The sequence below is a fragment of the Strix uralensis genome, chromosome 2, assembly GCF_047716275.1.
Source record: "Strix uralensis isolate ZFMK-TIS-50842 chromosome 2, bStrUra1, whole genome shotgun sequence".
Lineage (NCBI taxonomy): Eukaryota > Metazoa > Chordata > Aves > Strigiformes > Strigidae > Strix > Strix uralensis.
This window is the reverse complement of record NC_133973.1, coordinates 1,103,092-1,129,958: the sequence shown is the minus strand read 5'-3', so window position 1 is coordinate 1,129,958 and position 26,867 is coordinate 1,103,092. Positions and strand designations below refer to the sequence as shown.

General features: G+C 43.0%; 1 long non-coding RNA gene across 1 annotated transcript; it reads left to right on the top strand.

Moving 5' to 3' along the window:
* The first annotated feature begins 606 nt into the window (after positions 1-606).
* LOC141935810 (uncharacterized) lies at positions 607-26,592 on the top strand. The gene is made up of 3 exons (XR_012626634.1): positions 607-731; positions 10,423-11,498; positions 26,292-26,592. It is a non-coding gene; the product is annotated as an uncharacterized LOC141935810 (long non-coding RNA).
* Positions 26,593-26,867: the final 275 nt, after the last annotated feature.

Sequence of the window (26,867 nt, the reverse complement as noted above, 5' to 3'; positions counted from 1 at the left end):
CGTGGCAGGAAGGGGAAGCCTGCAGCCTCCACATGGAGAGCTCAGCACCCGGTGCCTACCATTCTCTGCCTTCACTCAGATTTCTGTGTCCCCCTGGCTTCTCCATGTTTCTCCTCCAAGAGCTGAAGCAGCAGTAACACATGCAGGTACTGCTGTGTCCTGTCTAGAATGCAGCTGGCTTAACTTGCATCTCTTTGCCAGCTAGCCAGAGAGCATTTGCATTTTTAAGCCATCACCCACAGTGACTTCACAGAAAGAACAAGTATTACCCAGTACTATTCAACAGCATTAACTACAATACAAATCCTGTTCTCAGGCTCATTCGCCTCCTCCCAGGCTTGTACTGGTGCCTGACTCACACTTCACCACAAATTCCCACTCTTCACCGCTGAGGGCCAAATAGTAATTTGACAGGCACTGGGGATACCACCCGCAGGACAGTCTTTCAAGCCTGTTGGCATGTCAAGAGCTATTGATTTTATTAGTGCCTCTGGCAACTTAGAAAGGACAATCTCTAGGGTTTTGTAGCAGGAATGCAGCTCCCAGAGTGGCTACTAACCTGGCTGCCTTGCTGTGCTCCTGGAACCAACTCTGGTGATGGAGGATGACGAAGCAAGGCCAGGCACAGCTCCAGCACAAGAAGTGGCTGCAGAGGTTTTTCTCCCTGCTGCAGGCAGGCTGGCGAACCAGAGTTACCTGCAGAACCCATCACCCTGTGCTCCACAAGGAAAGTAAGTAGCCTGCTTGGTTTCCTGAAAATTTTCCTTTCTCTTTGAAATTATGGAGTCTGAACACTGTTTTTAAGATCAGAGTGCTAATTATCTAGGGTAATACATAGTTCAAACTAGCATCGAAATGCACCCAATAAGAAAAACAAATTTCTACTTGTGAGCTTGGCATTTTCTTGTGGCAGCAGTTTGTTTGCTGCTTTTTGAGTTACAGCCGTACACAGCTGTTAGTGATCAGGTGCTGCAGAGCACTTAGCAGCCACCACAACTCTTCATATACCTATTCCACACTTTTCATTTATTTTGTTCCTTGTTAGGCTCTTATGGCCTAGTTGTTACTATAATAGAAGTAATCCACTCCGGAGACTTGGTGGAGGTTGCATAGCTCAGTATGAGATGGTTTTGCACTAGGGGACCATATAAATAGTGGGAAAACATCCAAACCTAACCTGTAAGCTTAAGGGACATCTTCACAGTCATATTCCTTCTAGCCAATAGGATTTATATTTTTGCATTCAGAATTAGACACCTCACCATTGCCAGAGGGGGACAGCAATAAGCATTTAAACGTACCTTACAACAGAACTAGGACTTAAATACACATGTCTAACTATGATCCTGACTGGTCAACAGCTCCATGTCCCAGTGGAGAGCAGTGAGGAGTGCTGTTCCTCAGGGGTGGGTGTTGGGACCGGTGCTGTTTAACATCTCTGTTGGTGACATGGAGAGTGGGATCGAGGCACCCTCAGCAGTTTGCCGATGACACCGAGCTGTGTGGTGCAGGGACACGCTGGAGGGAAGGGATGGGCCATCCAGAGGGACCTGGACAGGCTGGAGAGGTGGGACCGTGCAAACCTCATGGAGTTCAACAAGGCCAAAGGCAAGGTCCTGCCCATGGGTCGGGGCAATCCCAAGCACAAACACAGGCTGGGCGAGGAGTGGATTGAGAGCAGCCCTGAGGAGAAGGACTTGGGGGTATTAGTGGATGGAAAACTGACCATGAGCCAGCAATGTGTGCTCACAGCCCAGGAAGCCAACCGTGTGCTGGGCTGCATCCAGAGCAGTGTGGGCAGCAGGGCGAGGGAGGGGACTGCCCCCCTCTACTCCGCTCTGTGAGACCCCCCCCTGCAGTGCTGGGTCCAGCTCTGGGGGCACCAACATCAGAAGGACACGGACCTGCTCGAGTGGGGCCAGAGGAGGCCACGAAGATGCTCGGGGGGCTGGAGCAGCTCCCCTGTGAGGACAGGCTGAGAGAGTTGGGGGGTTCAGCTGGAGAAGAGAAGGCTCTGGGGAGACCTTAGAGCAGCCTCCCAGGACTGAAAGGGGCTACGGGAAAGGTGGGGAGGGACTTTTTATCATGGAGTGTAGGGATAGGACAAGGGGTAATGGTTTTAAACTGAAAGAGGGTAGATTTAGATTAGATATAAGGAAGAAATTCTTCCCTGCAAGGGTGGTGAGACACTGGCACAGGTTGCCCAGAGAAGCTGTGGCTGCCCCCTCCCTGGAAGGGTTCAAGGCCAGGTTGGACGGGGCTTTGGGCAACCTGGTCTGGTGGAAGGTGTCCCTGCCCATGGCAGGGGGGTTGGGACTGGATGATCTTTAAGATCCCTTCCAACACAAATCATTCTGTGATTCTATGATTCTACAAATACAAGAAACCTTGGCTGGAGGCAGGAGAAAAAAAAACCCTCAAATCATCAACTCAGAACAAAATATGTGGAATGCAAGAACAAGCACAATGATACCATATTTTGTTTTAAATTTGCTGAAAAAATGGAACCACAGCTAGAAAACTCAGATGGATTTTCTTCTCTGACAAACCAAACTAGCCTGCAGTTTAATAATTAAAAAGAGTATTTTTCCAGCACCCTAACCATTCATTTTTGTCTTCACTGAACTCATACTAATATCTGCAATGGTTGCACCAATGGTAGTTCTTACTTCTTTGATCCTGTACTATAGATTGTCAGCAGAGATTTTTTACCAGATTTCTTCCTTTCCTTTGGTAACAGAACACATTTCATCTTGTGCTTACATACTGAAAACATCCTGAAATTCTGATTGTTGCCTACAAAAAGTGATGGTTCTTCCTCTAGTGTCAATGTAACCCATATTCTTTCCAATTCCTTTCACTAATTGCATGTCTAAGGGAAGGTTAAGACCTGCCACTTTGACCCAGCAACGAGTGTAAGTTTTGTGTTTAAAGCTTGTGTGGAATCAAGGTCTAAAAATGTAGCTCTACACCTGTGGTCAAGCAGGCCTAAAGAAAGGAAAAGAAAGTAGTGAGGACAAAGACAAAGAGAAAGAAGAGGAAATATAAAGGAGGAGAAGGAAGAAAATAGAAAAAGCAAAGGAAGTAGCAATGAGAAAATAAAAGAAAAACCACTGTTTGGTTAATAATTTTGTTGTATTTGATGTGTATTTCAATCTGTGTGTTCTGCAACATGCACTTGTTTGTTTGATTACTCACCTCTGTTAAAGGCGAAGTTTCATTTCCATGCCTGGTCTAACCCAATATTTATAAGTAGCAGCATGATTAAGCAATCACTGGGAAATCAAATCTGTATAGAAGAGAAGGATAATTCTTTAGAAAGGAAATCACAGTAGGCCCCATGAGAGAAATTATTCCAGATTCAGATCAATTAACACTTTACATATCACTATTACAATATCCTGTATTGTTTATGCCTTTTATATGAGAACTGGAAAGTAGGGAGAAAATAATCTTTATAAATTCCTTAAAAAAATAGTCAATTTTAAAATAATCCTGTGGCATGCGTGCTGTATGATGGCTATAAATATGGTGAAAATGTTTAAACAATACTTGTGACCACAGGTACACATTAGTCAGGAAATAAACATAAACTGTGACATATCTGACCTTCCAGCATTAGCCTTTTTAAAAATTTTAAGCTTCCAAAATGCAAATAAGGAAATGACAGTTACTTCACTTATTGCCCTTAAGCAGGATGTGTAAACACTTTTGCAAATGCCAGGAGGCACCTCTGTGCACTCTTAGGGATCTAATTGTGTTTAAAAACATGACATCCTTCATTTAAGAGGCAGGTTCTGTAATCAGGCTGCTGGGAATGTGAAGTTGCAAACGTACCAGTCTCTTTGTTCCCCTTCTATCTTGACACAGACTTGTGATGTTTTACTCTCAATAAATCACTTTCTTTTTTTAAAACACAGGCCCTCTCTGTAATGTATCACAGTGTCAGTGGCTGACTGCTAGGTGAAGATTAACTGTCGAGCTCATCTAGACTGCTAAAGTAAACTAGATAGATGCCTTGGTGCCAATCTGTAAGAGCTCATTAAAACAAAATTGCACGAGCATATTCTTTTTTAACAATCTTTGTCTGGTAAACCTTTGTCCTCTGTTCTTCAAATTTATCCTTCTGTGATCTTCTCCCTTTGCCCCAGATGACACCCCCCCTCCTCTCTTCACAAAACGCTTGTTTCTCTTAACCTCTACCCAGTTCTGCCACATTGTCATTTATCATGCTCACCCTGACCAAGCAGACTCTTTGGGTGTGACTCTGGTTTTCTTTTTTTGACTTACTAAAACATCGGATGCCCATTCCAAAATCTTGGGATTCCACAGAATTGCTCCATGGGCTCTACCTGGGTCTGGGTGTGGTCTCAGCATCAGCGACCACTTCACTGAAGGAGCGAGGATTTTACATGCCACAAAATGCTCAGACTGCAATCAGGAAGAGGTCTGCAGTGTCTTGCTGGTCCTCTGTTGTGTTGGACACGTTCCCAGCCAGACAGCCTGACCCCGTAGGGTGATAATCTAATTCCCCTCACCCTCCACTTCCTTGCACTTCTCTCATTATCACAAATCCTGTTACCGCTTTGAAAAGCACAGCGCCCTGAGTAGTGCAGTTTTCCGAGTGACTAACTCTCCCAGGCAATTTTTGAAGGGGGCCATCTAGATTGCTCAGAAGCCTGCATCTCTCCAGAAAGCCAGGAGCCCCAAAAAAACTAAGTGTCATTCAAATCACTGAAAAAACTTTGGCAGCTCTGGTGTAGCAACAGCTGCGAGTTCCAGAACACAGAAGAAGATGTGTTTAGATGAGCGTACTGTCCTTATGCAAGAAGGCATTAGACTGCCCTTCCTCTGAGGGCCCTGGCTGCCAAGCTGACTTACACATTCAGAAAACAAACTGAAAATATATCTTTCTCGTTCTGTGTAACACACACTCTTACCTATCAGTCTGCGAGTAAAGCAGTATAACCACAGAGATGGGAAAAGACCATTATTTCCTTACTTTGGGTCGATCAGAAGGGAGTATTCACTCACACAGCCATGTCGCTACCTGACAAACACATAAAATACAGTTTCCCACCCACAAGGCCCTACATTTATATCCCTCTTCAGCCTTACAAACTCTTTCTAAACTGGGACAATCTTCAAGATGCTAACAGCAGTTTTGGGGTGGAAAAAGGAGCCTCAGACACAGCCCGGTGGCAGTCTACACTTTTAAATTGTAACATTTCATCTCAAAACACAACCTGTTGAGATCATGGAGGAAATCTTCCCAATGGAAACCCCTTGCCCCTGGGCGCAGCGCTGAGGCCCGCAGACCTCTGGGGCCGCCCCCGCCGCTCTCACCTCAGGGCTGGCAGGCAGTTTCTCACACTTTTTTCCCTCACTTCTCACTGCGGAGCGGAGTTTGGCCCTTTCTTACACAGGCTCCCCTCAGGGCCCCACCCGCGGCCGCGAGGCTCGGCCCTGCCCTGTGGTGGAGGGTCAGTTGGCGCCGGCTGGAACCGGCTGTGCCCGGTTTGGGGCAGCCCCGCCTCTCCTCACAGAGGCCGCCCTGCACCCCCCGCTGCCAAAGCCCTGACACCGCACCAAATACAGGCGGTGACAGATTTTTCACTGGGGACTAGTCCGTGACTGAGAGCTAAAAAGCAGGAGTGGGTGTATTGGAAGGAAAATGACCGGCTCCCACATGAAATACCTGTGACAAATGTGACCGGAGGGATGCACACACTAATAAGGAAAACATAGAAACAACCTGTATTGACAACACTCACTATTTACCTACGTGGCTGCATCTCTGCTGCCTTTCATCACCACCAAACAGGTGTATCCACTCAGGGACAAGGCAAGGCAATTACTCTCTGTTTCAGCAAAGAAAGAGATGGTTTGATCCTGGTCTTACAGGACATTCAGGGCAAAATCACTACGCTTTTGGTTGCCATCATATTCCCTCGGTGTTGAGGCCAGTCTTCAACCGAAAGTATTTGTTCACAAAACATCACCAAAACCCTCAAGATTGAAAAAATATCCAACTACCATTAACAAATCAGAAATTTTTAAAATTTCAGCCTATGACACAAGTTGACACCTGTAGAGCTGTGCTGCCACAGTAATACTACTAAGATTTTTAGATTTCTACTGATAGAGAAATGTTGTGTGTTGTACTACTAGACCTAGGAAATTAAATTGCTTTAGAAATAAAAGATAACATGGTGCAAACAGCAGATATCAAATATATAATTAATTAAGCATTTTATGTTAGAAACTAAAGCGCCTCTGGCAAAACCATCATCTGCTGCTAACTGGTGTACCTCCATGAAAGTCAATACACTGAGCAAATTTATACCTGCTCAAGAACTGATCAATGTGGGCATACACATATCTGCTTCTACCATTAACATATCATCCCATACGGTTTTCCCTGCAGCTGTATTGAATGTCCAAAATGGAGCTCTACCTCATTTTGATATGTCTGTATTTTCATGTCAGTCACTTAGCAACTCATTATGTGAGAAGAAAAATAAAGTATCCCCCTTTAAGGAGAGCAACAGTGTCATAGAGAAGGCAGCCCTCTCTTTTTCCACACCTCAAATATGTTTCCATCACACCACAATGAGCTTTTAGCCTAGCCCCCCACTCGGGGAACAGCTTTGTCTCCTCACTGCCCTGATACTTTCCTTGTTATGATGATGAAAAAAAGCCCAGGGCATCAGCTATGATAATACAGAAACTCTTCACCAGGAATATAATTGAAGCCATCCTAATGGCCAGTACAGAGGACATTAGGAAGCTATTAGAAGTAGGACCTTTGGGGATAAAATGGATAAAAATCATTAGACAACAGGTGAGAAGTGTCCTCCATTATGTGTCCCTGTGGCAGCTTGCTTTCCCCCAGCCGCCTCCACTCTCAGCAGGTAACTCAGCAGAAGAGTGTCCTGGCACCACAACTTGTACCAGCATTTGCTGGAAGCACAAGCTGAAATTTCATACTAGAAATGGTTATTAAGGCCTCTTACTAATGTAAATCATATGCAAAATAGCCAGAGCAATTTCAGCAGGGCATTTATGTGCATTTGAACAGCTGTTCTGAAGTAACAGCTCTTTCATCTGCACAGTTATTTCTTGTGTCTTGAAGTGATGAAGATTTGGGAACAAAATATTCTTGCATGGAAGAACACCACTACTTGGTAATTAAGCACATTGTAATTCACGGCACCAGAGGAATGCCAGCAAGGCAGAATTCTCCTCTGATTAGGATAACAAAAAAGGATTCAGAAAACAAACCGGGTTTTGCCATGGTTTCCTTGTTAGTCTCTTCAAGGCCCTGTTCTCTGTCTATAAAGCAGGAAGAACAGTGCTCCCTTGTGAAGTAGAGAAACTGATCTCATTTGTAGCATCCAGACTCTGCTGTGTATGTTATTAAACATTACTAGATACTACTAATAAAGCTGAGTTTGTTGTGGTGACAGGTGCAATCAATGAACAGTGTCATGACATTTCCAAGAACACAATGGAAAAGATAAGAAAAAGCAAAACCTGTAACAGACTGGAGATCTCTGAGGAAAACATGCTTTGCACAAATGGTTGAATACTCCCAAACCATTTGTAATAATGGGCTGTGTACTCTGGAAAAAGCAGTTGGGTGAATGTGACTGGCCAGATGGAAGAAGGAGCATCCTCTCAAATAGCTGAACAGAAAGTGCCACCGTGAACATTTTGGTGGCCCATAGAATTAACCTTTCACTCTATGTCAAGTCTAGACCCAAAAAGAAAAAAAGGGTACGGAAATTGATCATCTGCTACTTGGGTTTGCAAAGACAGAAGTAGAAAAATGATGAAACAATGACTCTAAAGAATATTCTTTGAAACATTAGCAAAAAAACCTAACAAAAAGTGTCTGTAGCCAGAGCTCCCCTGTAAAGTGCTGAAAACTTCCAAGGGTCATTTCAGGGAACTAGAAAAGCATGCAAAAAGCAGCCAAAAGGCTTAATAAGCTGAAGTAAAATAATAAACTTGAGCAATTTGGGGGATTGGGCATTGGTTTATGTTTTCTCTGGAGTTCACAACCTTGCCTGCAGGAAGGAATAATTGAAAAGTTATTCTAGAGGTTATGAGCTGGTGAGGTGTGAAATGCATCACGTGCAGCTGCCTCCTCAGTAGCTCCAGTTTTCACTGACGCACAATACCACCTAGGCAGCCACTGCCTTCAGTTGGCTCCTAATGTACTATACAACCCTTTTTTCTAAAGGAACTAAAATTCCATTGACAGAACACTGTGGCCAAAAAAGTCCTCAGTTACCTCGTTCGATTATGTTTGTCTTCAGACACATGAACGTGTAGACGTGGCACTGAGGGTCTTTTCCAACCTAAATGATTCTATGATTCTCTGCAATTATACAAAAATCTCTGCAAAATAAGAGAGCAAAATTTTCAGTTAAGAACAAACTAAAACACTTTAAAATAAGACCCTGACTCTTTAAGTAATGAAAATCTGGGAAAAGATAGCCTAATGTAGGGCTATGCTTCTCTGAGCAGACCACATTGCTCTCCCCTGACTGGATTAGAAGTGGTTAAAACCATCAACTGAATCTGCAGCCCACTGTGTGGAGTGTGCAGAGTTCATGGAAGTTGGAAATATGTCTGGCATTTGAATAGGACTAGGAAACAACAAAGACATCTAATACGTGTTATGAATTCATGTGGCCAGATGCCAAATACACGGTGGTCTTTGACAGGGGTAGGATGTGGACTCTTTCACCACTCATACTGTAGTGAATTGCCATTTGCTTAAATTAGCACCGTGTCCCACGGCCTAAGATCTTTATTTATTGCTCTGATTTCCCCTAAAAATAATTCTGCCCGAGCTCTTCAAAGATTAAGTAGAGGAACTACACAGCAGGACCACGTATTGTTAAGACAGCCACTCTGGACAATTGGCAAGCAATGCCTTACTAAAGCAAAGGTGTGAGTGTGGGGCTTCTGATCACCCCAGGATAAGTTTCCTCTTCACGGGTTGGGATTTGGTCCTCAGGAAAGAGCAGTCCTAGACTGTGCTCACGCACTGCCTGTGTTTACAAAAAAACAGAGGGGAAGTTGACCTTGCCTGCAGAGAGGACAAAGGGCAGGCTCCTGAAGTCCCCAGGCATACTTATAATCAGCATGGCTGTTGTTTACAGCTTTCTTTTCAAATTTAGAAACAGAGCCTTTTCTCATCTCACTTGTTCCTGGCTGCAGAAAGGTCTCCAGCTATTTACGTATGTTGCAGAGGTGCCAAAAGACACACAACACGGCTGGCAGCTTCCAGGGGGCTTGGCTCCACTAATACTGCAACTATCCAGAGTTTTTTGGAAGCTACTTTATTCCAGCAAATCTTTTTTTTCTGGGGACACTCTGATCTCAGAACTTCTATGTATATATGCTTCCTAGCCTGATAGTCTTTTTTACTCTCCATAATTAGACAAAAGGTGCAGAACGGCTTCACATCCCTGATAGCCTGTTAGTAGCTCATTTATTTATTATCCATGCATCAGCAGGCTCAGATGAAATACAAGTTTTTGAACCTATCACACAAAATGTGAGATGCACTGCAGTTTGGTAAATGGTGTAGTTATTATGTCTTCTTTATGTATACTGCATCTTTAAATCTACTGAAGCAAAGATGTATGCAGAGAGCAAGAGCCATTTGTCCATTCTGTCACGCATGGAGTGGTTTAAAGTTTCGATTCATATTGGTTTAGTTTGCTGCTACAACAAACACAAAAACTTTGGCTATTTTAAAAAATGAAAATTATGAAGAAAATTTGTAGTGAGATTAAAAATTTAACTTTTGTTTCAATTAAGAGCCCCAAACTGAATTGTTTTTCACTTCCCTCTCCCCTTTCTCTCATTTTCTTTTCAATTTGGGAAAAGGAAAGAAATTGGAGAAATATGTGATGGAAAAAGTAAAGAAATTGGAGAAAATATATGATGGAACTAAACCATAACTTGTCTGCGTCACTTTCTTCTATGTTTTTTACTTTAAAAGTCTACAAATAAAGGATAAAATGAAAAGACTGAGGAAAACATAATTTGGCTTTCCACTCTCCTCCATGATACTTTTTGGTTTTCCTATGAACTCTCCCATGGTTAGAACTCAGTCATAGTGAAACACTTTTGTCCCTTACTGTTTCTAGGTAACCTCAATTAAAAGCCATGCAGGGTGACAACAAAACATTGCCAGCACGTCAGTCATGCACTGTACAATAAAAATAAGTTATTTTTTGTGTGTTGGTGCTTTTGAATGTCAGAATATTCCTCAGCTCAAAGGAGTTAGGAAGGGTTACTTCAATTACTTTTTTGCTACCCTCCAATGCTGTCTTCTTTCCCAGTTTCCCCAGCATATTACACCTCTCATATGCCCTTCTCATTTCGATCCCCTTCCAGTATCACCACTGGCTTACGTGTCAAGCAGAATTCTTCCTGCAACTTCTCACCAACCATCTCAAGATTGTCCCTCATCATCTCCTTTTGGAGCAGATCCCCCTCAGCTGTGGACAACCTCCTAGCTGCCACTGCTCCCTGAGATCCCACATGTGCAGCTTCTTGATACTGTAGTCTAAAGTGAAGGTGAACCTCAAACAAGAGGAGACGACAAGTAATGCTTGGGCCTAGCAGCTGCTTCAGCCAGTCACCATGGATGATATGCAAACCTCAACTGGGCACTGGATGGGTATTTTAAGAACCACAGATGCACAGTTGGAAAGCAGCCCATTTAACCCATGGGGATACCAGCTGCGAGGGATGACGTACAGCAGCATGTATACTTTAGCAACTGAGCACTCAAAAGAACGTGGTATTTCTTAGCACAACCTGAAGCGCACAGACACAGGCTGTTCAAGCCGTGACAGAGCGGCATGTCATGTAGACAGTAAATACTAGTGGGCTCTCTCCAAGCAGCAGAAGTGTAGGGGATGTTAGAGGAACACGTTAGCATATATGGAAAACAGGCAGATTCAGTCTGGAACTGGAAAGCACAGAGGTGGATCGCGGGGGAGGGAAAAGCTACTGGCGAGGGATGAAACAATGAAATAGAAAAGACAATTGGGGGCTAGAAATCACAGCGAGGAAAACCCACACGCATACCCCCAATGGAGAGAGTCCCCTCCTTCTGCTGAGCTTCCGGGCATGAACGCTTGGGCAGAGCCTCAAGAAACCCTCCGCATGCCGACCGCTCTGACTGAAAATATGAGTCATCAGCCCCCAGGATGACTCACGGCCGCACTCCTCCACCCTGAGCGGCAAACGAAAATATAGATGAAGAGGAAGGTCGGGCTGAGGACAGTACTACAAGCCAGGGAATTTCTCAGCCTCTCACTATGTCAACACTCATGTCATGAATCTTTTCACATTCAGCAGTTGGTGGCTGAGGAGGAGACAGCAGTGACCATCTGGGGAAGGAGAGAGGGGTGCCATCCTCCCTCATGGTGCCTGCCAGGGAGGGAGACGTTTTGGCAACAGAAGTAAGTACCTGAGAGACAGAAAAAGGGCAACTGGTACTCAGTAGCTAGTTAGCAGGTGAACTAGGAACATGAAGGGGAAAATCACAAAGGGTTTTGCATCTCTGGGCTAACTGGGCTATGGCTGTGAGGATGGCACTACTGAATAGCTTGCCAGGCTGAAATCCTGGCCTCGTTAGAGTCACTGGGAATTCGGCAACAGACCTGAGCAGAGCTGGTTTTCACTGTGGCTATAGTTCCACATGATACAGAGAAGCAGCAAAGGCTTGAGGCCCAGGTGAAGGCTGAGCTGTGTTACTGTCTAGGTGGGTGCACCCCAGAGGGATCTCCCTGAGCACCTCTGCTCCGTGCCACAGGGAGCTCCCAGCTGGCCCCGGGCAGGTGGCACTGCACTGAAGGTGCCCCAGCACTGGGCAAAGCGGCTCCATGTGCCTGAACCCTGCAGCTGAGGCAAGGCAATGTGCTGACAGGGCGGTACAGGCTCTGGGAGCTGAGCTTTTAGACATCACCTCAGCAACTGCCACACAGCCAGGCCATAGGAAGCTGCCTGCAATCACTCTGCTGCTAGGCTGTATTGGACTTAATTTCCATCACCTTCCTTTAAGTGCAGATTGATTGGGAGGAGGGGTTAAGGTTGCCTGTGAGCCATTAACGCTTGCTGGAGCAGCACGTGCTCCTACATGGTACCACACTACTATCGCTTCTCACCTATTTAGTTCAATGCCACATCCTCCCTTGTTTCTCCGTTATATTTGTTCAGACTACAAGTTACTGGAGCTGTAACTCTTGGGTACTGTTGGCCCAACAAGGCCTCCATTTCCTTTGGCTCTCAGATCTACCAAGATCTACCAAGATCCAAGAGATAATATTAAATCATTCACATGCTGTCTTGTCACAGTACAGAGCTGGCTGTCTTTGTACAGAGTCTTGTCCCGGAATCTGCAGGAGACTGGTTGGATCATTTCTATTCTGTTCCCACAACAAAGTGAGTTGGGTCATTTAGCAGCACATCAAAAAATTATTAACACAAATCTGAGCAGCAACATTTCAGCTTTTTTTCCCAGACCAGTGAAATTCAGCATTAACTCTAAGCACAGTGAAGCATTCACTTCATTTAAGTACTTCATCTTTAATTACCTTCAGTATGGAATCCCCTTCCCTATCCATTCCTTTCTGGCAACTTTTGTTCTCCGGATAAAATAATGCTCTTTCAGTCCCCTTTTTTATCAAATAATTGTCCTGAACATGGAGACAAAGGATGTCAAGAGAGATATACTTTTGCAGATACACTTAATGCTTGTGTAAATGAATGTATGCTCAAGTCAGAGTGTACTTTATGGGTAACAGACAAGTTAAATCGGAACTTGAGTAGCAAAGGATTGTCTTTGTGCCTGTCATTTGTGGCCGCAGTGTGTGGCAAACGTCTCCCACCCCAGGACAGTTCAGGTTTCGTGATTCCATAGACAAGAGTGGTTACTGACTGGCTGTTCTCAGCCATGAGCTCTGCTTTGCTGCACGGACTCAGCCTTGCTCTTCAGAGATGCTTCCCTCTTCTCATTCCTACACAGACTCAGTTTTCACTGCCTGCCAGCTCCATGCTGCTGGCACCCAGCTGAAAGGAGTGGTCAAAAGCCATCAGTAGCAACTCATTACATGCATGGAAACTCAGCCAGGAGACAGAGGCAAAAGGAACAGAGAGCTCACTCCAGTCTGGGGTACTGTCACAAGGCTAGAAACATTTTCCTCTTTCCAAGAATCAGCCTGTATGTGAGAAGCAACCAATATGTGAATGCTGTCCTGAATGCTTTTAAGACACTCCTGCATCTTACAGAAAATCTAGGAAAATTTGAGATGTTTTGAAAGCTCTGCTCTTTTTTTTTTCTGTGCGCTTGCTGCTTTCTTTTCAAATCCTTTTCTGAGGTCATGCTCCTTGGCTTATAACAGTATGATTTTCTCTATAGCAACTAAGCTATTCTGCATAAAAAAAAATTAGAAATAAAGGCATTAGAAAAAGCAAATGGTGCATCTAGACCAGTACCTGCCAATTTACATCATCAAATGGTTCTCTCAGTGCAATGCTCTGTCTCAGAAAACTACTCTGGTGCCACGCTTCATAGTAAGGCATAATGGCAAATTTTCCCCATGCCATAGTAGCCCCACTTGTGCAGTGTTGCTAATGACCAAATGGGTAAAAGAAGGAAAAAAAGGACATATTTATGCCTTGTGGCAAGAGTCCTGAAGCTTGATAGCCTATTTTAGAATCTGTGATTTGAAGAGCTCTGCTTGTTTAGCCTAGCCAAGCAAAGGCTGGCAGAAAATATGATTATCCCAGGTATATTTATAGAGGAGATACATCAGGGAGGAAGACGAGCTAATGAAGAACAAATGGCACAAGAACAAACGGGAATAAATGAGCCACAATAAAATTATGCTGGAAATTAGAAAATAGTTCTACCTGTGCTGTTCTGGAAGAGCCTCCCAGGAGGAGTACAGGGGGCAAAAAAACACAGCTATTTTTAGGAAATAACAAGATCAGTTTAGGAAGGTTTTATCATTGTATGGCCTGATGGCTATGATAGCAGGGGATCATTTCAGGAATCTTCTAGCCCTATATACTTCTCTTTCTAGAGCATTTACATTTCTTCTGAAAACAGGCTCCCACAAGGCTCTTCAATACCCTGACAGAGGCTTGTCTCTGTAATGTACCAGCCTTTTTGATCAAATTTTAATCCAATTTTGTTTAATGTGCAGACTCTGCAGACTCAAATGAAAAAAACAACTATTTGCTTGACCAGACTGGTCTGATGTTTGTCCAAAAGATGCTTTCTGATTCACACAGGAATTAAATTGCATGGCTTGCAGGACGCAAGAGGCACTCTGAAGTGATCACTGAATACCCATTTATATTAACTCTGTTAACCTCCCCTGGTAGCCCAAAAGGGGCTCAATGCTGGCACATCTTACAATTTGAATTAACCCACTGTGCTCAGGGGCCCGGGGGCTGGTGCAGAGCCCCACAGAGGGAGTGCAGACTGCCATCGGGGTGCCATGACCACCCCACTCATCCATCTGGCCAGGTGCCACCTGAGTAAAACCCACATTTCCACCCCCACTGTGGCCTGCATCACCTGCTCTGACGCAAGACCCAAAGGAGAGTGCCCACAAATTTCCCATTTCTCTCCCAAATACATCGCCTGGCTTAACAAATGGTAATATATTGCCTTACAAATCTGGCCAAGCTGATACCAGGCAAGCTTTGGGTAAATGCAAATTGTGCCCTTTTGGTGTATATGAGCACACGCATATTTCTGCACATATCATATATAAGCAGATACACAACTGTAGGGCAGAGGAGTGAAATCCAGGCTAAATCACCCCTGCAGCATGCCTGGCACCTGGGGATGCAGCACCAGTGTGCCAGAGCCACCACCGCTGTGTCCCCCCCAGCTGCCAGTGCTGGCTGAGCTGCCCCCCTGCGTCCCAACGCCAGCAGCTATGCTCAGCGTCCTCCCAGCGGCACTGGGCTCCGCAGCTCTCTGTCTGCTCACGTTCAGGAATCCCATGATAACTGCCGTGATACATATTTTTTAAAAAAGCCTGGCCCTGCACATGCCCCTCCATTGTCATTGCTGCCTGGCCAGAGGGGGAAAACCCAAGGAGGGGCTTTGCTACGTTTCTATTTCTGTCTCCTGGACTGCAGAACACCTCATAGTTTAGCCAGTTCCTTGCTGAAGTCCGACTTTCACAACACTAAATATAGGAAATGTGCACTCTGCAGGGACTAAATTTAACTTTGCTGCGTTAGAAGGGGAGGTACCTCGTTACTGGAGGCAGGAAAGCAAAACCACTGCAGGCAGGGAAACGGGTGATGCAGTAGCAGCCACTGCTGTATTGTGCCAGCACAGGAAGGAATTGAATTAGAAAGTTCACTTCTGGGTTCGATTTTCTCTTTTTCAACAAATCTGTTCAATGCTCTAGTGAGGTTTTACAGTAGTACACTTCCTCCAGAAGAAATTACGTATCTGCATCTTATTCCTGTAAAAACATTTAGGAATATTCCTTATTTAAATTAAGAAGAGACTTTAAAACAATACAGATTAAAATCCAGGGTTGGAGGCATCTGAGCTCGCTACAGCCAGCGTGTGAAGCCTTACATAAAGACCCTCACACGCAATAAATCATGACTCCCTGCCATAAGCCCGGGCAGGCTTTTCAGGAATGTTAATCGCTGCTAACCAAGGAGGACTGGCCGACTCACAGCGGCAGCCTCTCACCTCTAAGTCACCTGTCCTAGGGCACTTGGCAGGGGGGCACACGACCTGGACTCGGCTCCCAGCGGGGTTATTCATCGCGAATTAGACAACGTGCCTCGGTTTCCCTACCTACCGGCTGCGGGTAGCAGAATGTCTCCCGTGCTGCAGAGCATGTTCAGAGCCGAGTGAAGAGTTAAAGCCATTAACTGGGGCTGGCTGGCTGCTCTTTAGAAACCGCAAAGGGCTGGGAAGATTGGAAAGTCAGGATTTTGACCAAAATACAATGCAGAGGAATGTCTGACTGCTTGAAAACGCGTTTCCTAGCGGGTACCATCTCACATGAATCAGCAAAAGCACCAGACACCCCGCGCCTGCAGGGAGGGGACGGCCAAGGCTGAGGCTGCATCATGGGAGATGTAGTTCAAGGAGGTGTCCCCACGCGGAGCCGCTGACTAGAGGAGTGGAAGCAGCTGATATAAAACTCTTTTGAGGAATTATGATGGAATTTCAGAAGTGTAAGGGTTAGGTTCTCTTCAAAATTCTTCAGAGTCCCCTTTCTCATCTACCTGCAGCGTTTCTCTGATAGGAAACAAGACAAGGAGCCGGATCAGCTCCCAGGTGGAGAACTATTATGTAATAGGACACCCAGTCAAGACACCACTAACTTAGTTGTTTCATCTTCATACAGATGATGACGATACATAAGCTACATGATGGTGAAGATGACCTGTTCTAAAAAGAAAATAATATTGGGATCCACCAAATGTTCTCAGGCAAATATAATGACCAAAAATGCCCTTCTTCCAAATCCACATTAGATTGAGCCCTAGTTAATTCATGACAAGTGACACCTGTCCAACCGTTTTATTGTGGACTGCTGACAAAAGTATGTTACTCACTGGACACCCGATGTCTATACTGGGAAGGTAAATGTGCCCAGCACTTGGTCTCTAGTACACACTGGCCCTTTCTTACCTACTTTTATAGCCCAAGTCCCTTATAGTCCAAAACATTTTGGTCCTTGTTAACTTTCAAGCTGTGCATATGAATTGTCTGGGAGAGTTATTCAGCTGGGGCCAAAACAGGTCATAGCTGAGCATTATAAACAAAATCACACTCAGCATGTGGGAACAACCTCTGGGACTGTTTAATTTATTAGCAGAGATACAGTCACTGAGTTTAGAGCGAGGAAACTAAGACTGTCTGTCTTTCCCCTCAATACATCCAGTAAATGATGTTAAATCAAATCCTGCTTGGTCTGACACAGGCTACACACATCTACCAGCCCTCCTGCCAGCAATTAACTCATACTCCATCAGTTCAAGTTTTGGTCCTGGGAGCCCACGATGGTGTAACTGACACACTGAGGTGTTGGAGTAGATGAGTCCTTTCAGAAAGGCAAGAAGCACCAGGATTTTAAAATTCAAGGTATTTATCCAATCCATCAGTTTAGACTTTCTTTTGCCTCTTGCTGTGCAAACCATGTTCCCTTGGACTCATGCACAGGCAGCCTTGGACCTTCAGAAGGCTTTACAAAAATGCCTTATTGACTGCATGTTCATGAAGTAGCTATTGACACATAGGAGAAACCATTTCCAAATATAAACTCCCTGCAACAAAATTAGAAAGCATGGGGAAAGGAAGAGATTCCATACAGGACCACCTCTAATTTGAATATTTTTGTGGTTTTCATTTCTCTCCCTGAGAGGCTGAAGGTAGGTTAACTCCACTCCTCCTTCAGTTAAGCCTCTCATGACCCTGATATTCTTTCCATATTCTGAATATTTCGACTGGGCTAACAAAAGATACTACCACTTCTTTCAAAACCTCTGACTTCTCTGATACCAAAGGGTCATGAGCACAAACCAGATGAGTAAAACATTAGAGGTGACATCCCACTTGTACACCTGCTTCTTGAGATCCTCTTCTCACACTTCTTACACATGCCAGTGGAGACTTCAGATACTAATTATTCACAGCTATGCAACATGGCTAGTGACAGCACAGCTGGAAATAAGCCTAATGAAACATGCAGTATAGACTCATTATACCATAGAGCAGCAAACAAACAAAAAGCCAAACAAACAGAGCACAGGATTATGTAGAGAAGAAAAAAAGGAGATAAAGTTAAGCAAATGGAGCCAAGTCCCCAGGAGTTCCCTTGTTCATAGACTTGTATCAAAAACTTTTTTAGTGTCATGTAACAGTTCCAGCCACTTCTGTTGGTATGGACCATAATTCTCAGTCCTCTGTACTTTCAAAAGGCAAGGGGTAGTTTATCCTGTACTGGTTTTGGCTGTTGATCCCCAGCCCTGCAAGAGATTCAGTAGGTAGCCTTTCAGTGAGTTGTATCTGCTGGCATTTCAGCTGTAAGTAAAGGACAACATTTCCCTTGCACTGTGTACTACTATGCATTTTTAGACATTTGATTATTAATTATAGTCTTGGTACTTATTCTAAATTTTCATCTTATTGGATTTAATTCTTAATAATGACTCTTCCCCTTTTTAGCTTAACACTTCCCATCCTTATCAAGGTATGTGCTCTCTTTTAGCTGTCATGTAGATGAACGCACTCATTTAATCTTTAAATCAATGTCAGCTGGGAGAGAAGTTTTATGAATGTACCTGAGAACCCTCAGTTCTTTTGTTGTGCAAAAGAGGTTATTTAGCAGAGCTTCCAAGAACATCTTTGAGTTCTTCTCAATTTCAATTCTATATTACTAGGTTCAGAGTTACTTTCCTATTTCCCTATTCCCTTCTCTGTGTGTGCGAGCAGTAAAGGCACACAGAAGGAAACTCAGGGAAAGTCCAGTGACCTCTTGGCTCAGGTCAGCATTAACCAGAGAAGCTTCTGTAACAGAAATTCCCTGAAAAGAAAACATTTCACCACCTGCCTATGTATCTGACAGGCAGAGTGAAGGAGAAATGGGCTAGGAGGCCTTCCAGCCTTTAAACAATCTGGTTGGTGCTATTACAATGAACTATTAATATTGTGCATCTAAACAGACACACAGATGACTTACCATCCTTATCTACAAATCTGATATGAAACGTGTATGTCTGTAACATATATAAAGAAATGTTTATGTGGTTAGGTAGAACTACAGCATATCATGAAATCATTTGGCATAGTGACAACTTCATTGCCATACTGAGGGGTCTTCCTTCAAACATGGGTTTGGGTGCCTGTTTGGTATAGACCTTTCAGCTTATTTATTCAGGCTGTAGGCTTGTCCTTCACAGAATGTTTTTCTGTTACATATTTGTTTGTTCTATGCCGCAATGGTTCTTGGCACAAGACTGAAGTTCCTGGATCTTATTGTGATGACAAAGAAAATTCTTCCTTAGGCCAAAAATACCCCTCCTAAAGCTCTCAATTGAAGTTACACTTACATGAGGCCAATATCTCTGAATAATTGATGAAACCACAGACAGACATAAGATGTGCAATGCAATTAAAGGATCACCTACGTTGATGTAAGTTGTATATAAGAAAAGATGCGACCCATCTTCAAGCTTACACAGCCAGTGCCATCTCCTCTGGAATCAGGAGTGATCAGGTTGACTCTACGTTGGGTAGAAGTCAACGAATCAAACATTTAGAAGGACTTACAAAAATACCTTGTAACTCCTTGTCCATGAGGTGATTAATTGCTATACAAAAAAGTGTAAACAATCTTCAGATACAAATTCTTCACAACATTAGGAACAACATGGAAAGAAGGAACTTAATACATGATCTAGCTTGAGTATTTCTGTCAGTATTCAATCTTTTACTTTAAAGGTAATTTACTTAATCTGACAGCATTCTGACCCAATGATCCTGCTGAGCACAAGATTAAGATAAAATAGTGAATTCATATAGCATGTCAATGATCAGGGTACACTATGCAATGATAAATCTATTAAAATAGGAGTTCACGATTGGAATAATAAAGGCAAAAGATGTACAACCAAATACTCTACGCACATATTCGAGTTTTCTTTTTATCCTGTAGAAACTTTCTGTGGTTTTGTCCAGTTTGTCATATAACTCCAACCTTAAACATCAACAGTAGAAGAAAACAGAGATTGAGGTCAATTGACCACAATTTGGAGAAGGAAAGAAGAAAGCAAAGAAAGTACAAATGCTATCATCTTGTAACAAACCATAAAAATAGCAGAGCCTGATTCAGGATAAATTACTAGAGCTAAGGCAGTAAAATGGATCCATTAGTGAATCCGTTTGCTCTCATTCTGCCTGAGATGGGCTCAGTCAATGTGGTTATTTCCAGTTTTATCCTTCTGTTTATCTCCTGTCTTTTCACAATGTAACTTCACATCTCCACTAATGCTACATTAATAAGAGCAGGCAAAGAAAGTCTAGTTTCATTTCTGTTAAACAAACATGAAACAGTTTTTTAAACCCCATGTTTTTATTTACATCATTTTACAAAGTTACTTTGCAGAATTCTTTTTGATGAACCAAACCTTCTAATTCTCAGTTTGGATTCCTCACTGAAGAGGTACCATGTTACTACACTGAGAATTTCTTTAAACGGGAGGGAGTTGGGCTCTACATTTGTTAAGTTAGTTGATCTAAAGTTATAGTTCCTTAAGAACTGAAGAAGAAAGGTTTCAAAGCTTTCTTTGATCAAAGCTGTCAAAGTGACATTAGAAACAGCAGGGGAAAGAATAAAATGAAGCAAACAAAGCAATATTCCAAGACTTCTGCCTGCCAATTCAACCTCCTGGTGCCAAAAATGGAGCAGAATATCTACTAACTTATTAAATATTATTTTTTTAAATCCCAGTTACAAGTAAGGGCTCTCCAGTTTTTAAGATGTTTACATATCTGACTTGACATACATGAAGTGTAACTTTTAACTTCACAGGACTATTGCTTGCAAGAAATTAAGCAGAGTGGATTTGCCACCAGCACTGCGCATCCCATTGGTACCGCCCCATGCCGAAAATACGATCTAGGCCATGTGAGGAGGGAGAAAACCTACTGCCACGTGAAGTCCCCATCAGAACAGGCATACAGCCAACACCAGTTAAACACCCATCTCCTGCACAGAGTTTAAATACATGCTGGTAATTTAAACTACAGGCAGGCAATAAATAAACCTCTTAAATTAGTTTCAATGTGAAGGAAAACTAGATTTCTATTGCTATTAGAAACCTGAGCTTTTACTCCAAACCACCCACAGCAATTTGCTGTAATCACCGCTGACTACTTGTTATTTTCTTTGATTTCAGCAATCTTATATTTAATAAGGTAGCTTTATCTTTTTTGAAACTTCAACTTGTTATAAGTAAACAAGGTAGAGAAAAATCAATTATTCAAAGTATTAGAATAGATGTTTTCATTTTAGTCAAATCTCTCTCTGATTATATTCCTACACTTTTAAAAATGAACCTATTTCATATCTCAAATGAACTTAAATCAACAAATATTAATAATTAACTATAAAACCATAAATTAAGCAATCGAAAACTGTCATTTATTGAATCAGTGAGCTTTTGTAAGTAGTTAAACAAGTTAAAATTTTTTGTAGAAAGTATGGGGTGAAATACCTTTAACTAAATTATCATATCCCACTTTATATAAATAAAGTACAACAAACTATTTCCTGAATTAAGAAAGTTTCTATTCATTCAAATGTCAGCACCTACAGAGTTTCTATATTGGCATATTCACTGCTGTTATCCAGAATTCTGTAAAGTGAAACTTTTACTGAGGATCTCAAAAGTTGTTCAGTGTGGAAAACCTATTAAGTCATATAAGAAATTATTCAGAATGTTGGTTTTCAATGTATGAATCTGTGTTCCAGTCTCCTCCCAAAACTATCTTCATACAAATGGTAAGTGGAAAGTTAATTATGCCATAAATATGAAATGTTTTGTTCACCTTTTCCTAAATCTACTACAATGGGAATATTAGAATGTAAAAAAATATTTTTATCTAACTGTTTAAGTATACACAGCTACAGAATATCCTTATTAGCTAAAAAAACCCATTTCGTGTGAAGATTTTTATTTGATTACAACAATCTTATACTTAGTGCCACAACTCCTGATTTGGAAAAATACAACTACCAGAAAATGTAATTAAAGTCACTGAATTAAAAGACAATTTTAAGCTTATTGATTTAAAATTGAAGTGACTTAAAATCAGTCCCTTGTAGATCCTATTGAGTGACTGGTAGAAAATTATTTAATCAGATGAAGTTTCCTTCATCCTAATTTGACAATCATTTGTAGAAAAGCTTCTGAACTAATTTATTGTATGAAGCCTAATTATTATTATTAATATTATTTATCAAATAACTGTGGGTCAGCAATACCTTACCCATAGATCATTTCCAGTTCTCTCTGAGAACCCAAAATTGAAATTTTGAGTTTAATTTTCTCAGCCATAACTGTATATGTTATGCAAGTCACACTGCAATCTTCCATTTCTACACCAGATAAGTACAATTCTTAGGTGTAGTTTTCCAGCAGAAATGCTTGTGTGTGTGAATTTTTTTTCACTTGTATTCTCTGCCTGTTAGCCACCTTTGTTTAGACACCTCTTACGCAGACCTCTGGCAAACAGCCACACAGGACATCTGTAAGAAGAAAGCAAAACCAGTATTGTAGGAACTTGAGTCAAGGTCCCTTTCTTTCAGAATATATCTGGACTAATGCTTTAATGCTTTGAACACTTAAAGTGCAAATCACTTCTGACCATTCAGACATACTGAACCCAGAGGCAGCTGCCTTTCCCCAGCAGAGATACAATATTTGTGCACAATTAGTGTAGAAACATCAGCAGTTCTTTCAGAGTAAAGTGCAGGATGAAGCAGCATACAGTGTCCTGTCACTAATTACCCCAGAAGGAAGGTCCTTCTAAGTAGATGAATCAATGAAAGAAATTCATTATTCAATGAAATCCATCTAGCAGAGGTTTGATGTATGCGGGAGAGTAAACATAAATTAGACTATGTACTATCCCTGTACACAAATGCTGTTATCTATACTTCTGTGCTTTACTGTTACAGTACAATTCTCCACAGAAATAAAAACAGATCATGAAAGACAGAAATTTCCATCACTGTACATGTTCCATTTAATCTAATGTATGGCACATAAGACAGGCAAGAACTTGTAGAGCGCAGGTCCTGCTAGTTCGTATCAGTATCGAGCTGCTCATGATTGAAGTGAAAACAGGCTCAGAAGTCAGCAGCAATGGGTGTCTCTGGTGCTCCTCCATCTGCTATAAGGTTCTCCTTGGTGCACCCAAGGCCCTGACAGCGTGCTCCCATGGGGGTCCCCTGCTTCACGGGGTAGAAGCACCACTCCTCGCAAGCTGCCCATTCCCTATGCCCCCAAAGCACCCGGCATCCCATCTCGGCAGAGCTGCAGGCCCCCAGGCTGTGTTCCTTCTATCAAGCCTGCAGTGGCTCAGAACAGAGCCCATGCTGACACAATACTAAGTCCATCAATAACTTGCACTGAGACAATCCCCGTTGCAAGTTTATTTATAGGCAGAGTAGACCTATAAATATCTAGGAGATAGGCCAAATATCATCAAAGAGCCTTTTCCTTCTCTCATTCCACAAAGCAACACCTAGCAACCACTGGTCAATAAAAGATATTAATGAGGTGTTGTTTCCTGCTCATAGAGCAGCTGAGTAAGAGGCCAAGGACACTTACGCTTCTGTAATAACAGAGCTACAGCACTGGAGCACAGGGGCTAGGGCCTGCAATCAAGCATTACTAATGTGCTCACCAGCTTAGGTATTAAGTTCACTAAAGAATAAAAAAGGCATGGAAAGAACACGTAGGCAAAATGTAATGGATAGCCACAGGTGGGAGGAAAAATCAGCTTTAAATTCTCCCTAGAATAATTTCTTGCATAAGACTTTATATAAGCTGACAGCCTTTCACATTCTCAGAATAGGATCCCAAAATTCACTGGCAAGGTCTGCACCCTCTGGTAATAACGGCCCCAAGACCACACTCCCGACTACCCCGCTGTTTATTATCAGGGAATACAGGAACAGCCACTTTCAGGTGGGGTCAGAGCACAGTTTCAACAGCATTTGGGACTCCGATGTCACCCACCTGGTCACCTTACAACCTGACAGGCCTGGAGAGACACCTTGATCCCTGTCTGCGAACCATGTGGAAAACAGCTATGCGGGCAGGGGCAGGATGGAAAGCTCACCTTGATCAAAGCCTTTCTGGAGACCAGGCTTCTAAAGCAAGCAGAAAAATCACAGCAAGCTCTCTGTGCCTCCTGGAATCGCCACTCTGGAACAGTAACATTGCAGGCAAAACCAGCCAGCACCGAGGCTTGCCACTAAGGTAGAGGTGTGTACGAGCACGCACTTACTTGCCAGCGGCCCCAGAGAAGCCTGAGTTCAAACAGAACACTCTAGGATGAAAGGAACAAACGTGAAGGCTGTCCAGCTTTTGCCACGTGAGCACATTTTTGCTCCGGATTGCCTTTATACATTTCAAGCCACCCAGCTGTTTTTACGGACAAGACTTACGCCCAGCATGTCGTTTCAAAGTGAGTCAGAGGCACAAGCAGCAAGAGCAGGTATAGGTTTGGTTTCACACGCCAGCCTAACGTTCATCTCACTTTTTTCATTATTTGGAACCATATGCCCAACTGAAGAAACAGGGAAACCATAAAACCAGCATTATTTTAGGGCAGTGCCCAAGGGACTTGTCACCTGACATTCAGCATTGCCAGAATTCCCGGTATAATGAGGACAGCTACATTTCCTAACTTGGCTTCCCTACTCGCTCAGGAGAAGCACATACTCCTTCATGGAAGTTAAGAGGGGGTTTTGGTTTGTATTTTACCTTCTAGGAGAAATCAATCTTTCCCTCAAGATTTTGAAGAAAATCTTGACAATATTACATATCTCTAAATACTTCAAATTCTCAGCACAGAAAATCAAATTCCTCCTTTGATTAAAAAAGTGCCATGAATTTTTCATCTAACCATGTTTTGGGGTTTGCTCAGCTTTTAGATGTTCAGGACTGGAAAAGCTGGTTATCATATATCTGAATGTCTTAAGAGCATACATTTTAAATAAAGAAGAAGAAGAAACAATATCCTCACTGGGCAGGCATAGCCAATATAAGCAGCATGCAAAATCAGTAGCACACAACATAAACCCAGATTTTCAAAATACTTTTGTAGTGCTTTCTGAAAAAATGAGGCTCTTCCTTTGCATAAAGAACTACTGCAGTGACTTGACTTTGAATCCCTTAATTGAAGCCACTGCCTGACAGGAAGGAAAAACAAAACTTGCCCTGGAAAGAACCTGCTGTGCAACCCCATTCGGAAGGGCAGAGAGGTGTCATCTCTGCACACAAGCTGAATCCTCAGGTATGAAACAGATGGAACAAAGACAGGCGGCCTTTAGAAATGTCCCAAGTGATCCTCACAGTCAGGAGGTTCATTTACCTCACCATTTCATACTTCTGGCAGGGAATATTATTTACACTTTCATAACACAGACTATAGCAGACCTACGGAAAGCTCCCTCAGCTTAATCCAAATCTAAATGTGCTCAAACACCTCAACAAGCCTGTATTTCTTATTTCTGAACCTGCAAAATTTACCACCTGAGAAGTCTTCTTGATCTCAATCAGAATTTTGAGATGCCAAGATGCATGAGAATGGATAGCTTTGGATAGACAAGTTGTGATTAGTTTGAACCCAATCATTTAACCCAGATGGTGTGGGGAAAAGTCACTGGTTAACAATTACAGCAAAGAAGGCAGAAGATATGGAGAGTTATATTTTTCTGACCTGCTCTGCTTCAGCTGAGTGTCTTTTTTTCTTTCCAATACCTTTAGTGGTCAGGTAAAATAGGGACAATACCACACATCACCTAGAAGGTGTGACAAAACACAAGCAACCCTTTGTGCACTTTGTGTAAGTGCTATTCATGTGTTCACTTGTTCACACTGCACCAGGCAGGCCTGAGCTCAGATTGTCATATCGAGGAGAATGAGAAAAAATTCATCCAGAGCAGGTCAAGTCTATGGTGAAAGGGGCTTTAGAAGTATCTAGGAAGACAATATAGGTCATCCAGTTCATTGAGAAATAAGATCATGATGTAGTTGATCAAGGAAAATACTGCATTATTTTTATTATTCTGCCCAAATCAAATTAGTTGCCCGTGCTCTGGCCTGGAAGTTAGAAACATTCAAGTGCAGTGATTTGTAACCTTTTCAACATGCTCACCCCTAAAAAAATTGCCCTTGGGAAACAGACCCACACAATGAAACCAATTCCACTGTCAGGTTTTCCTTAGTCCCATTTTGCAGAGGTGTTAGAAGCAGCCCAGTGAACCCCCTTCTGCCGCTCAGAGTTCCCAGCGCTGCAGGGTCTGACGTGCAGGGAGATCCTGCAGCTCTGCACTGTGTTCCTCTGCTGTTTTTGGCTGGGATAGGGTTAATTTTCTTCACAGTAGCTAGTACCAGGCTATGTTTTGGATTTGTGCTGAAAACAGTGTTGATAACAGGATGTTTCTGTTATTGCTGAGCAGGGCTTACACAGCGTCAAGGCCTTTTCTGCTTCTCACACTGCTCCACCCCAGGAGATCCCAGGGATATTCCACACCATATGGCATCACGCTCAGCAGTAAAAGCTGGGGAAGAAGAAGGAAGGGAGGATGTTTGGAGTGATGGCGTTCATCTTCCCAAGTCACCGTTACAGGTGATGGAGCCCTGTTTTCCCGGAGATGGCTGAACACCTGCCTGCCGGGGGGAAGTGCTGAATGAATTCCTTGTTTCGCTTTGCTTGCATGCACAGCTTTTGCTTTACTTATTAAACTGTCTTTATCTCAACCCATGAGTGTTCTCCTTTTACCCTTCCTATCCTCTTCATCCCACCAGGGGGAAGTGAGCAAGTGGCTGTGTGGTGTTTAGCTGCTGGCGGGGGTTAAACCACGACCGTTCCTTAGACCTTGTCTGCGCTGGGGAGTTCAGTGCGTTTGGCTGCAAGAGGCTGTGTAGGCAGGCAGAGCTGGTGTTGGTGCTGGTGTGCAGTCCAGCCCAATTTCAAGCAGGCATGAACTACACTTCAGTAGATATTGGCAGCTTATCAAGCCCAAGCTTGTGAA